The sequence below is a fragment of the Ixodes scapularis genome, unplaced genomic scaffold (assembly GCF_016920785.2).
Source record: "Ixodes scapularis isolate PalLabHiFi unplaced genomic scaffold, ASM1692078v2 PGA_scaffold6__148_contigs__length_123643588, whole genome shotgun sequence".
NCBI classification, from domain to species: Eukaryota; Metazoa; Arthropoda; class Arachnida; order Ixodida; family Ixodidae; genus Ixodes; species Ixodes scapularis.
In genome coordinates, this window is record NW_024609881.1 from 31089746 (window position 1) to 31101917 (window position 12172).

The following is a 12172-nucleotide window of genomic DNA, read 5'->3' on the forward strand; positions in this document are numbered from 1 at the left end:
GTGACCTGGGGTGGTCACGTGACCCTCGATGACGTTAGTGATGACATCACCGGCATCCGTACCGTCATCATCACTGATGACGATGCGATGACGTCATCGTCACTGATGACGCCACTGATGACGTCACCGGCATCAGCATTGTCATCGTCATGATCACTCATGACGATGACGTTGCGATGACGTCATCGTCGCTGATGACGTCATCGGTATCCGCATAATCATCGTTGACGTCACAGATCGCGTGACCTAGGAGGGTCACGTGACGATGCCGATGACGTCATCAGTGACGTCACTGATGATGGCATCGTTATCGTCACGTGACCCTCCTAGGTCACGCGTCCCTTCCCCCCCCCCCGTAGGTCACTTGACCCACCCCCATTATCCTTTCCTCCTCCTCTTCAAGGGCTGCGCTCTAATTCGGCGTCACAGGGAGTTGTAAACTGCTTTCACTTCTTTTGTTTTCAAATGGGACACCAATTAGCCCAAGCACTTCTTTGGCTCAGCTTTCAGTGATGACGAAGACGGGATTTTGGGCGAAGAGAGGACGAAGGGAGGCGAGCGGCGGTGCGGCAACTGTGTTCGCTCTAGTAATGCAAAACTATCGATAGTATCGATACTCGCCAGAAATCTGACTATCGATAGTAAAAAACTATCGATAGTGCTATCGATAGTCGACCATCGAAAAACTATCCATAGTATTATCGAGAGTCGACTATCGAAAAACTATCGATAGTACTATCAATAGTCGACTATCGATAGTTCTGCGATACTATCAATAGTTTTTCCAAAACTATCTATAGTATCGATAGTCGCTTTATCTATAGTTTTGCATCACTACATTAGAGGCAGGTGCAAGACAATTCAAAGGGGCACTATGGAGGGTTTTGGGATCGTCTATTTATGACTCAACCTGGCAATATACGTGCTCGAGGTATGCCGCAATTCGAAAAATTATAATCATGTGCGGCCTATTTCAGTACTGAAATTGTGATCAAAGATTGCGACATCTCAGGCCTATAGATAGTGCCACGTAATCCAGCTGGATGTGGGCGAATGACGAGTGGCCCGCATGAGCGATGGCATCCTGTGCGGATGCCATCGCTCACGCAGGGCTGGTCGGCTACTCTCCGCTCAAGAAGCCATCATTTGCGATTGGCTGACGAGCTTGTTGGTTGTTCAACCACAGTCTGCTGGGTCTGGTGGATTCATCTATCAGTCCACTGGAGTCACTTGGGTCAGTGGCGACACTCCCCCCCCCTTCCCTCCCTCTGCTCGTTGCCCGTCGCTAAGACCTCTATGCCCGCCGCGACACTCCCTAGAGTGTTGTACCTGGGGTGGTCCCCCCTAGTGCCACTGTGTCAGTTTGACTGTCTGTTCACACAATTTTTTCGATGTGCAGCGGCTTTGGACTTCGAAGTTTCTCGAAATTGGCTCATTCACATGTACAGCTTCACGCACAACAACGACATAACGACTTGCATGTATCTCGCAACGTTTTTAATGTCTGTGCTGGTGAGATAGTGTTTTCCTGCCAATAATATGAAATACGTGCAGTGAGAAGACACAATCCACTTACTTAAAAATTGACAAAGGCCCCTATGACAACGTCAACGTCGCGGGTCGCCAGTTCATTCCTTCACTAGGTTCGAAGGTTGACTGATTTAGTGGCTTTTGCTGATGCCCAGCAAGTGTTGCATTCAAAATAAATGGTTATTTTTACTAATTTCAAACATAAAGCATACCTTGTAATTAGCCGCCTAATTGCACAAGCAATGTTATTCCTAGTGGCCCTAAGTCTGGTAAGCTAATGACAAAATTAAAAGTCCTAATACAAGTTCCCGTTTTTGAATGTTCTGAACCAGAAAAAAAAAAGAATAAAAACTTTGCTTTTGACTATTTTTGCTATGTCATAAGTATCATAGTTTACTTTTATTTGAAACTTGACGTTGTGATGCTAACAGAAATAGAAAATAGAAAAACTGTTTGTTTGACTCATGTATTTTCATTGCCCAGATTTGCAAACTGCTGCTAGCGAACTGCTTCGGTTCCGGGAGGAGCTCCAGCAAGACAGGGCAGCAAGAAATTCCGAAAAAGCTGAACAGTCTGCAAACGCTTGTCAGGTAATAGTTCCTTGGGACCTATTGTATACTGGTTCAGGATAATTGGAGGATGGTTTCTGTGGTGGAGTTCATGAATTACTGGGTACAAAGACCATATTGAATATGGGTAGGGGATGACAAATTGGTAAATCTACTCAGAGTTTCTCCTGGAAGTTTCTGTTCATAATCAGTTGCAGTGCCTGCAGTTTTCACTGTTGGCGGAAGGCAGATTCAGGAGGCTACATAGGGTTCCCATAAAATGAGCTTCCATTCATTATTCGGTGTTTTCGATTCAGACTGTATGCCGAATTCCTTTTTTTTCTGTTCAGCTAAAGAAAGTCACTATTTAGGCCTGTGGCACATGCGGGGGTGGGATGAGAGTTCTTCACTGGCTGACATCTTGGTACAGTTTATTATCAACAATTTATCACACTTGCAGTCTCAATCAACACATTTTCTGGAGGCAGTGTATGGGCTTGTCTCATGGCTGAAATTTGTGCTCCCCTAGGTGATCAGATTTTGTGTGTCGAGTTCACTGTCCTCGCATGTCAAAAGATATATAATCTTCTGTGAAAAAAAAATTGATTGGAGCAGTATTTGCGGCGTAAGATGCAATTGAAAGTGAGTCGTACTCCTCTCCATTTTTCTCTCTTGCGCTTCTCCGAGCCATTCGGAAAAAAGGTAAGTCCCGCCCATCACTGTTGGTTTGGCTTGGCTGCTCGGCTGCGCACCGTACGAGAGCCTCATGTCTGACCGCAGCAACCTCCGACTACACCTCAGTTGGTGGTCAAACGAGGCCTGGCGAAGTTCTTGGCTATGTTTAAAGGCCCATTCGAGCAGTCTGGGTCACTCTGTTGGGTGATGTCACCTGAATAGAGCAACGTTGGATTCGTGCAGGTTTTCAAATGCCAGGGCACAAAATCTTTACTGCAGAGCTGGATTGAGAAAGTCTTGGAACACAGCCCTTTTTTGTTACAGTATGACTTGGAATGGAAGTGACACTCCTGTTATACTCTTGTGAACAGTATGGCACTCACTGGATGGGTTGGACCTTAAACATAAAAATGTAGTTTAAAAGGTTATGGCAGCATACACAGATTTTGTACCCAACATCACAGACGTCCATTAACCTTTCAGCTAAGGGGAAGCTACCAACTGGCACCCAATGGGTCCCGATATCTCTGGGACCAGAGAAATTTGGTGCACACGAAAAGTATTGCACCATAAATATTGCTCCAATCAAGCTCTTTTTACGTGCCTGTTCATTCAGGCTGTTCTAATTTTTTTTTTTATTGCTTCAGGCATACCCGCCAACTCTCCCGGATTACCCGCCAACTCTCCCGGGTTGTACGATTGACAGGAAAATCTCCCGAAAAGTATCCGCCATAGTTCTTTTTTTTTGTGTGTCGTTTCATTGCTATAATCATCACGCATGTGTCATTGCGAGTTACTCGAGAGCAGGTTTAGGTTACTCCGGCGGGTTACCACGTAACAACTCGGAGCAGTAGCGTAAAACGAGGGTAGATATTCAAACGCCAAGGTACCAAACCTTTACTTCTGAAGTTAGAGCGCATATTTGAACACGGCTTATATGACCATGGGTGCGCTATGCTTCAGTTGGCTTTGTCAGGTCGTCGAGTGAGGTGTGGAACAACCGAACTACTCTTCGTGTTTTCCCGAGTTTAGTTGGAACCACTGATCTGTTGGAACGATCGATGGCACTTTCAAAAGCCAGAGAGAAGTACTTGCAAGTATTTCTGAGATCATACGCGACCGAGTTGCCGTGCTTTGTTGCTTTGCGGAAAGCTGACAAGTATGGATTGTGTACCATGTGCGCCTATGATGTGTGAGCGTTACGCATGGCGGCAAGCTTGACATCGAGATACACATCGCTTCACGAAAGCATCAGAACCATTCTCGTGCCGTAGAAGGGCAGGGCACCACTTGCAGTTTACGCCAAAACAACTGCGAAGACAGTGTGATTCGCGCAGACTGCCTCTTCACGGGGTTTCTCGTCAAACTAAAAAAAAAAAAGATAATGTCCCCCTCCCCCCCCCCCCTTCCCCCTGTTTTCCGAGATTTGATTTCTCTGAACTTGGCAGGTACTTACAAAACTTAGAAGCTATGCATCTCTACCATGACGCTCAGGCAATGATAGTAGTCTTAAGAGTAACTTTCATCAGACCTTTTGAATTGAATGAGAACTTTTACAACATCATTCACTCTGATTACTTGCAGCAGGAAGACGACGAGCAGGTTGACCTGGGAGGATATAAAGTCAACAAGGCCGTGATTGACATGCTTCAGCTAGGACCGGCGAAAACAGCAACGACTTATGCTCGAGAACTCCTCAGGCAGGTGTTCACCACAGAAGAGCTGCTGGGGAAATCAATAACAGGAAAGCAGTCCAACGCCCACAAAGAGAAGGAGGCAAGGCCGCAGTTGGACCCTGTTAGGGTCAACGCAGTTGTCAGTGAGTATTACTTTTTTGTGGTTTTGAGCATGGAAAGTGACCAGTGACATGTAGCAAAATATTTCCTCAGGGCCCCTGCAACACCTTTTTGGCTGGTTTGACACTTGCAGCGAGTCTGAGGTCAGATGACATAGTAATACGGAGGAACAATTGTTTTTTTTTTTTTTTTACAAAATTGGCATTAGTTTAAAAGTTGGGGGCAAATTAAAATGACCAAATCTAGCAAGAAAGGTACTACCTCTGACATATTAGATCCCTCAATGTTGGGATCGTGGAGCTGCTCCTCGGGGGTGTGTCAACTATACTCGTTTTTACCTCAAGAAAAAAGTGTTTTGCGCATAGTTCATGTGCAGTGCAAAGTAGTCTCTTTAAGAGTTTGGTCGTCAGAAAACAAAAAAATTTGTTTTTGCATTTTAAAATTTTAAGGGTTGAAAAACAAATAATAGACCTTATGTGAATATAAACGTTTCTCAATCCGCCACATAATAGAGAAAATTAGTAGCACTCTGCGTGGACGAGGACTTTTTTTCTTACGGTTCTTGGGGTGAAAACGGGTATAGGTGGTGTTCTCATTGTCTCCACAGTTTTCACTCTAGTTTGTTTTTTTATCACTCTCAAAGCTTGATGAGAACTACTTTCATAAAGAATTGGGAGGGTTATCACTATCATACTTATTTTGTGCTCACAGGTAAACCTTTGGTAACTCTTGCCAATCAGGAAGCCAGGTAAGTTAACGTCGTCAGCCATGCACGTTTGGCACCACGCAGCACCGCTGTGCATACAATTGTTCTGAGCTCTGTCAAGCTAAAATATAATACACTATTATTTTGTGGTTTAGTCTTTGCTCCCCGTGTCACCCAAACCATTAAAAAGACGGGGAGTGCAGAAAAAAAAAAGCAGATGCTTGAATATTGTTGGAAGGGCCCTCTCAGATGATATTTAGGGCCCCTTGTAATTTTTAGCTTCTGCCTTTGTTTCGCTATCAGTCTTGTTAGTGGTTTGGGAGACTCGAGGAACAAAGACCAAACCACAAATTAATGTATCATATTTTAACTTGACATGGCACAGAACACTTGGACGTACGCTGGTGCTGCGTGCTGCTGAACGCACACAGCTGATAACATTAACCTACATGGCTTCCTGATTGGCCAGAGCCATTAATATTCCTTTCTGAACACGAAATCATAAGTATGATTGTGTTTTCATTCCAATTCTTTTTAAAAGTATTTTTTATTGAGCTTTGGGAGCGATAAAATTAAATAAGTAACAGCCCCTCAAATTGAGCCAGCAACCAAGCGGAGCGGCGCAACAACAGCATGTCTCGCGGAACTCATGGAGTGGCAGCCTTTTCAAAGCAGGTTGAGCTCTCATCCCTCACTTGCTCTTCAAAATGGGGGGGGGGGGAGCTTGCCAAGGCTAGAGTCCCTGTAGAACAACAGTATGTGTGGGTCTTCAGAGAGGGTGCACTTGCTTCGCGCCTAGCATGGGCAGTGCCATGTATGTCGTGGTTGTAGTGATTTTAATGTGCTTATAACTTCCAAAATAACATGAACTTTGCCAACTCGATTGTTTCTCCAAGTTGCCACATTGTCCGATGTCAGTTTCGGCGCAAGTTTCCGACCACTCAAAAAGTAACTGGAGGGGCCTTGCATTGGTTGTGATAATAGAAGAATATACTTTGCATACATCCTGAGGTTAACTTTAGTACAATGTGTTCAGAGTTGGTTCCAAAGTGGTGGTGTTGTCTTCTGATGACTGGTACTTCTGCTAAGAGGAACAGTTTTGACTGTTTTTTTGGGGTTCAATTTAGACAGATACTACTGTAGATGAAAAAGATGTTCTACTTTTTTACATTATGAGCTACATAAATAATGACTATGTTGGCCCATATGATGTTAAGTCTCCTTGGATGCAGCTATTGAAAGCCTAACTGGATGTAGTTTTGATATAGAGTCCTTCCAGATGTTTAGAAGTGCCATACAAGTGCCTTGCAGCCTTATGACCATATTCTCAAAACTTTCCCTGTCTTTCTTTTTTAACTATCAGTCATGCATTGATAGTCCACTATTTATTCAGTAAAAAAATGCTTCACCTATTTCAAAATTTGCCCTAGTATGACCAAGTTTCTGTAGGGTGGTTTTCTATATGAAGGCTATCGCTATTAGCGTGCACTATGCTCTACGTGCGATTGTTCGACGTGTGGAACAGTAGTAAATATTGCATTGTTTCATAGTTAGCGAAGGTTTCCATATACAAGGTGTTTTTTCTTGAAAATGCGGACCAAATTGCTCCAACGAAAACTGCATCGCTCGGAAAAGAAGGTTGATGTCAAGTAGAAAAAAGATAAACATAAAGAAAATTTAAGTTTTCTTTTTCAATTTTACAGAAAGTAACCTTTTATTTCTTCACTTCAAAGTTATAGTTTCAATTTGAAACTTGCTGGGCATCAGTGAAAGCCCCTTTGTCATCTCCTTTTAAACAGGTAAAAAGCATGCGCAGCATTTTACTAAGTTTTGAAAAACCCAGTTTTGATGCATTCTCTGGTTTTATTTTTTTATCCACGCGCACCTTGGCGGCAGCCGCCCTGCCCTCCTGCGGTTGAAGCGGGGAACTAAGTCTGGGTGCTTCGCCCATGTCGCTTTTGCCTGCCTCTCCTCTCGTAGAAAAAAGATAAGAGTAGTGCGTGCGCACGTCCATGCGAAATGCTGCAGCTTGCTCTTCAAATGAACATGGCATTTGCAAGATTGAGCTTTGTCTTTTGGGTTCACTTCTAGCATGCTGAGAATGATTTGAGTTTCAAAGTGCAATGTGACTGAAAGACGTCAAACACTCCAGCTCCACGCTTTTGCTGCGGCAGGGCAGGATGGCTGCTGCCAATATGTGTTTGAATACGTCAGAATTGAAGAATTTTTCGAAACTTGAAATTAGGGGTGTGCTTTATACCTGTCCAAAAAAGCTGATATGGGTATTTTTGATTCTGCCCAGCACGTTTTCAGATTTCTAAAAAAATATGTATGTAAAAACTTCATTTTTCTGAACATGGAAGTTTTTTCTAAATAGGCCCTTGGGTGCACATCAACACGACATCAGTCTTTCTTTTGTGCGACGCATAGTTTTCGCAGGAGCGATTTGGCCTGCATTTCAGAAACAACATGTATTGTTAGGGGAACATTAAATACGAACAGAGGAGAGTGTGGCTTGCGGTACAGGCTGCGCTGCCTGGAAGTGAGCCTAGGGCAAGGGTGTGTGGCCTGCCCCGATGTGTATATGTCCCTCGCTCGGCTCTTCCCAAGCTCCGGCATTGCGCCTCTAGTGTGCTGAAAGCGCGCGCTCAGCCAGCACGCGCTTTAGCTGCCTGCTACTAGTGGTGAGCTTCCTTGTGCCGCACGCGTCGAGTGAGAAAATATAGTGGTAATAGCTTTCAGTGCACTAATAGGCGCAATGCCGAAGCTTGGAAGCAGCAAGCGAGGGGCATATACACATCGGAGAAGGCCACGCACCCTCGCCCCCAGGCCCACTCCCAGGCGGCGCGGCCTGTACCGCAAGCTACGCGCTCCTCTGTTTGTATTTCATTTTTCCCCGATAGTACGTCTTTATCCAGGTATCAACGAAAGTCGGGAATTTTGTTCTAAATATTTGAAGGACAAGCAATGAATTTCAGCTGGTGGCGTTCGCTCTGCACGCGACACCCTGCAGTCAGGTGTCTAAAGTCACGCACAGAGTGAAAGCCGCCAGGCAGAGTTCTTGCTTTCTCATCAACTATTCACTCCACAGAGTCCAATGCAAAAATGCCACAGACATAGACAGAGAATTACGTTAAACTAATGTTTTATCCTGGCCAGTATGGGAAAACACCACGTTGCATGGCCCCTGGTACTACCAACGCCACCTGCCGGATGCTTAAATGCTGGGCACGAGAGTTTGTTGCGCATCAGCAAACTCCCTCTTCATCTAAGATCATAGCGGCTGCTGTCTGGCGTCCGCACCGTCATGAGTCCACCGCTCCGCCCGGTGTCCAGAGGGTAGTATACATAGTGCCGTTTGTTTTTGCATAGCGTAATTTATATTTATATCGCCACAACAGTAGCTCGTCATGCAGAAAATGCGGAATGTGAATCCCAAGTCAATTCAGATTGTTAGTAGGTGGTTCTATATAATTTCTTTTTCTTCTGTGGTACCTCCCACAAACACTTCCATAGAAGCATGTGACATGGCATGCTGAATCGCCCTTCAAATATTGGGCAGCGCAAAACACCGACCATTAACCATTACAGTGGATGCACGAGATGCTAGCAGATGATATTAGCGGACGGTCAAAATGTGGCTCGCCATAATGGATGCAAACTTCGTCCCCAGCATGCATTCAATTTTTGGAGCATTTGGCAGGTGGCACTGCCAAATGCTCCTTGTATCTCACATTGGCCAGGATAGTAGAGTTACCACAAACAAAAAAATTCAGTTTCTACTAAATTTTCTTTCGGTGTAGAATAACTTTAAAAAAGTTATTATTGTTGTGGGGTCTATACGCGGCTTGCACATGACACACTTCCATCCTTCTTGCTGGTGTCTCAAACCTGCTGTTAATGCAGTGGATGCTGAGCTCACTCACGATGCTCGTTTCCTGTTTGTAGAAGTAGCACAGTAGGGGCTACGCTGCCAGGCACTTGGCCACCAATGTCTGTCTTAAAGACATCAGTGCAAGGTCCCTAGTGAATTATAGCACCAATTTTAAGGGGTGAAATATTGTTTGCCACTGCCTTGTTTGAGTGAAACCTAGCTAAAGTGCTGATATCAGCTATGTTGCCGTGTCAGCTATGCTGCACACTTCATGTTTGGAAGAAAGTCATTGAAGACAACATACAATTTTTTTTAAATCCTACTTGAATGTTTTTGTTTGAGTGTTTGTTTTGAGTGTTCTTAAATGCTCTGTTTTATCCAATTTCTAGTGGCTAGCAATGTTACACTGCAATTTATTTTGACCTTTCGGGCCTTTCGGGACCTTTCGGGCCTTTGACCTTAAACCTACTGGGTTTTCCATGTCATATCGAGTAATGATAGCTTGAGTCATATTTCTTTTTTATTCTGGTCAAAAATATATATACAAGCCACATCCTTGAAGGAACAGCCAGCTAGATATGAAACCTGTAGTTATTTTAGTTTTTGCAGAAATCTAAAATGGAGAAGCTTAGGGTGAAAACTGACATTATTTCAGATGTTATTTTGTATCTGTTATTTTTCGACAAACATATTCACATCCTTTTAACTTTTGTGCTGTAATATACAAATTGACGACATTAAGCTCACAAAGTATTAAGAAGATTAGACTGACTTTTGATGGTAAAATGACAATTAAACATGCCAAGAACATCTTTAAAATTTTCTGAAATTGTCAGATGAAAACGTTTTACGTTACATAGTAAAACTTAACAAAATGTGTGCCATCAATGAACTTCACGAATATATGAAGCATTGTCTTCCATCTTCTATTGTACTTTCAACTTAATTCGGGAATACAGCTATTTTCTCGAAATGTGGCGACATTGTGCTTATAAATTTAAAATGAAGGGACAGTTGAACGATAAATTCACTGGTTGCTCATTGCTATTTGAAGCGAGACGGGGCTAAGAACAAAAAAATATAGGGCTAAATTTCAGGGAATAAGCACTCTATGTTACGTATGCAACCAAGAAAGGGGACCTATGGAGCATGTCATTTTAAAGTGCACGGGGCTTTGCCCCATCTTCTTATGGGGGTGACATGATGATGGATTCGGAGGAGGCACTGAGTTTGTGGACATGGATGGAGGAATGGATAGGGAGAGAATTGCGGTAACAAAGAGGAGATTGGAAGATTGGTGGAAAAGATCTAGGGAGGGGTGAAAAAAAGCAGGTAAAAATAAGCACTGAAAACACTTTAAAGGGGGAGGGTTGTTTTAGAACAATATTTACACAAAATTTAAAAATGGATGATTGTTGGACTAGGAGTGCAAGCTGGCACAAGATACAAAGGGTATAGCCATTGCCATCCATCCATCCACCCAAAACATCATCTTTATTTGCTTTAATCTTTGTTAAACCATTCTCAATAACTTGGACAGCTCAGTATGGTACAACATGTCATAGCATCTGGCCTCCAGATGAGAAAATAGATCACAAGCCTTTGCCGAAAATGGGCAGACTTGTCCTCATTATAAGGGCTGTGCTACACAGCGTCACCTCTGATGAGGTACTTAGAAGTGCAAAAGGCAGGGAATGTTTTTTATAGTAATCAAAAACTGTGCTCCATAGAAGTCTCTAGGTCAAATTTGCACTTGCCATTTGAGAATGAAGGAGTCAATGAGCCCTAAACTAGTTGTAAACTGTTGTTGACACAGCATTATCTTAAAATTTTGTTACATGCTTGCCGATAACAGCAAGCCTTTTTATGTCATATCACTATTGGTAACATATCTATATTTTTGCATTTTCAGAATACACCTGCAAGAAATTTCACCTTTTGAAAGAAACCACAGTGCGGTCGTCACTGTCGTCTATGCTAAACAAGACGAAGGAGTCCAGCCCTGAGTAAAACCACATCATGAGAGCTTTGACTGCTTTCAAGAAAATAAAGGTGATTGAAATGTTGCTTTCATGTTTTATCATGTTTATCATATATATGAATGCGCCTTTTACAAAAAAGCAGGCCAGCACGGGTATAAAAGGCTGGTATATTATCCCTTTTTATTAAGAGCTAAAGAAACAAAAAAAAACGAGCATGCCTGCTGAAGGGAGAAATTGATCAAGCCATATGGCTCCTGTGCAAAGAGCTGAAAAAAAGAAGGATGGCAGCTATAGCATGCTGGATAGACACACATAGAGTAAACCATAGAAATAGCTTAGCAGACCATACAGGGAGACAGACTTGTACACGTTACTGAAAAATAGTAAGGAATTACATTTACAATTACTCAAGGCTAAATTGTAATTTATTACAATTACAATTACCTTCCTATGAAAGTAACTGACCGTTACCCCAAAAAGTAATCCGTTACTTTCGTGGCGTTACTTTCAACATTATTGTCCTCAAGTAAGAAACAAAGGGAAAAGGGTTATTCAAGTTCTTAATGTTGCAACCTGTTCCATTTAGTGACCTTGAGTATTTTGAGCAACAGCAGGCTCTCGAAAGTCTCGTCAGACATTTTGCGTTATCTCTTACTCAATATGTCGACTGCTACGCTGAACACCATTTGAACCGAGGCACTGAATGGGAGTGCCATATTGTTCCTCGCGAATGCTTCATGCTCTGCATTGAGCTTTTTCAGCGAAGCAAGGGAAGTACTATTTACCTCGAATGTAGAGCAAAGCTTCGTCGTTTCAGCCGTTGCCTGCTATTCGAGAGATTTATTAGATCCTTCCCATGCCTCCGAAACCCGCAATAACGGTACCCGATAACGATATGATGCATACGCAAAGACGGCGGCGAAGTATCGGATATCGTTATCGGAGTCATCGGACCGATCTGGTAAAATTCTCCATTGTCTAAATCGCGAAGCTGTGGAAGTCATCAATAGCAAAACATAGTTGTAACAGTAAGGTGATAATTATATAATAAATAAGGTTTG

General features: G+C 43.1%; 1 long non-coding RNA gene across 1 annotated transcript; it reads left to right on the top strand.

The window, feature by feature from the left end:
• The first annotated feature begins 2031 nt into the window (after positions 1–2031).
• On the top strand, positions 2032–11118 carry LOC121833024. Its single transcript, XR_006076517.1, has 3 exons — positions 2032–2120; positions 4338–4572; positions 11042–11118. It is a non-coding gene; the product is annotated as an uncharacterized LOC121833024 (long non-coding RNA).
• Positions 11119–12172: the final 1054 nt, after the last annotated feature.